Source organism: Babylonia areolata, unplaced genomic scaffold (genome assembly GCF_041734735.1).
Source record: "Babylonia areolata isolate BAREFJ2019XMU unplaced genomic scaffold, ASM4173473v1 tig00006117, whole genome shotgun sequence".
NCBI lineage: Eukaryota > Metazoa > Mollusca > Gastropoda > Neogastropoda > Buccinidae > Babylonia > Babylonia areolata.
The window spans coordinates 15,001-17,676 of NW_027468465.1; positions in this window are offsets into that span (position 1 = coordinate 15,001).

Genomic DNA, 2,676 nt, shown 5'->3' on the forward strand with positions numbered 1-2,676 from the left:
AGGAAAACGCCGTTTGGCATGGACAGGAGCAGGCGTTGACGACCAGGTCTTTTTTTTGGTCTTTTTTTTCAGGCAATTCTCCAAAGCGGTTACTTTTATCCACAACCTTTACTGGACCTTTTTTTTCTTTTTTTCCTTTTTTCTCTCTCCGAGCATGCCAAAGTTGATAGAAAACGCGGTTCGGCATGGACGGGAGCAGGCGTTGAGGAGTAGGCCTTTTTTTGAGGGCCCAGAAAGTATTTTGGCAATTTTTTACTTTTTTATCCACAACCTTTACCTGCCTTTTTTTCTCTCCGAGCATGCCAAAGTTGAGAGAAAACGCCGTTTGGCATGGACGGGAGGAGGTGTGGAGGAGTAGTCCATTTTTGAATGGCAGCGGAAAGATTTTGGCAATTGTAGCGAGGTTCTTCGGACTTTTATCCACAACCTTTACCTGCCTTTTCCTCAGCGAGCATGCCAAAGTTGAGAGAAAACGCCCTTCGCCATTGACGGGACCAGACGTTGACGACTACGTCTTTCTTTTTTTCACGGCGCCTGAACGATTTGGGCAATTCTCCACAGCGCGTTTACTTTTTATCCACAACCTTTACCTGCCTTTTCCTCAGCGAGCATGCCAAAGTTGAGAGGAAAACGCCGTTTGGCATGGACAGGAGCAGGCGTTGACGACCAGGTCTTTTTTTTGGTCTTTTTTTTTCACAGCGCCGGAAGGATTCAGGCAATTCTCCAAAGCCGGTTACTTTTATCCACAACCTTTACTGGACCTTTTTTTTCTTTTTTTCCTTTTTTCTCTCTCCGAGCATGCCAAAGTTGATAGAAAACGCGGTTCGGCATGGACGGGAGCAGGCGTTGAGGAGTAGGCCTTTTTTTGAGGGCCCAGAAAGTATTTTGGCAATTTTTTACTTTTTTATCCACAACCTTTACCTGCCTTTTTTTCTCTCCGAGCATGCCAAAGTTGAGAGAAAACGCCGTTTGGCATGGACGGGAGGAGGTGTGGAGGAGTAGTCCATTTTTGAATGGCAGCGGAAAGATTTTGGCAATTGTAGCGAGGTTCTTCGGACTTTTATCCACAACCTTTACCTGCCTTTTCCTCAGCGAGCATGCCAAAGTTGAGAGAAAACGCCCTTCGCCATTGACGGGACCAGACGTTGACGACTACGTCTTTCTTTTTTTCACGGCGCCTGAACGATTTGGGCAATTCTCCACAGCGCGTTTACTTTTTATCCACAACCTTTACCTGCCTTTTCCTCAGCGAGCATGCCAAAGTTGAGAGGAAAACGCCGTTTGGCATGGACAGGAGCAGGCGTTGACGACCAGGTCTTTTTTTTGGTCTTTTTTTTTCACAGCGCCGGAAGGATTCAGGCAATTCTCCAAAGCCGGTTACTTTTATCCACAACCTTTACTGGACCTTTTTTTTCTTTTTTTCCTTTTTTCTCTCTCCGAGCATGCCAAAGTTGATAGAAAACGCGGTTCGGCATGGACGGGAGCAGGCGTTGAGGAGTAGGCCTTTTTTTGAGGGCCCAGAAAGTATTTTGGCAATTTTTTACTTTTTTATCCACAACCTTTACCTGCCTTTTTTTCTCTCCGAGCATGCCAAAGTTGAGAGAAAACGCCGTTTGGCATGGACGGGAGGAGGTGTGGAGGAGTAGTCCATTTTTGAATGGCAGCGGAAAGATTTTGGCAATTGTAGCGAGGTTCTTCGGACTTTTATCCACAACCTTTACCTGCCTTTTCCTCAGCGAGCATGCCAAAGTTGAGAGAAAACGCCCTTCGCCATTGACGGGACCAGACGTTGACGACTACGTCTTTCTTTTTTTCACGGCGCCTGAACGATTTGGGCAATTCTCCACAGCGCGTTTACTTTTTATCCACAACCTTTACCTGCCTTTTCCTCAGCGAGCATGCCAAAGTTGAGAGGAAAACGCCGTTTGGCATGGACAGGAGCAGGCGTTGACGACCAGGTCTTTTTTTTGGTCTTTTTTTTTCACAGCGCCGGAAGGATTCAGGCAATTCTCCAAAGCCGGTTACTTTTATCCACAACCTTTACTGGACCTTTTTTTTCTTTTTTTCCTTTTTTCTCTCTCCGAGCATGCCAAAGTTGATAGAAAACGCGGTTCGGCATGGACGGGAGCAGGCGTTGAGGAGTAGGCCTTTTTTTGAGGGCCCAGAAAGTATTTTGGCAATTTTTTACTTTTTTATCCACAACCTTTACCTGCCTTTTTTTCTCTCCGAGCATGCCAAAGTTGAGAGAAAACGCCGTTTGGCATGGACGGGAGGAGGTGTGGAGGAGTAGTCCATTTTTGAATGGCAGCGGAAAGATTTTGGCAATTGTAGCGAGGTTCTTCGGACTTTTATCCACAACCTTTACCTGCCTTTTCCTCAGCGAGCATGCCAAAGTTGAGAGAAAACGCCCTTCGCCATTGACGGGACCAGACGTTGACGACTACGTCTTTCTTTTTTTCACGGCGCCTGAACGATTTGGGCAATTCTCCACAGCGCGTTTACTTTTTATCCACAACCTTTACCTGCCTTTTCCTCAGCGAGCATGCCAAAGTTGAGAGGAAAACGCCGTTTGGCATGGACAGGAGCAGGCGTTGACGACCAGGTCTTTTTTTTGGTCTTTTTTTTTCACAGCGCCGGAAGGATTCAGGCAATTCTCCAAAGCCGGTTACTTTTATC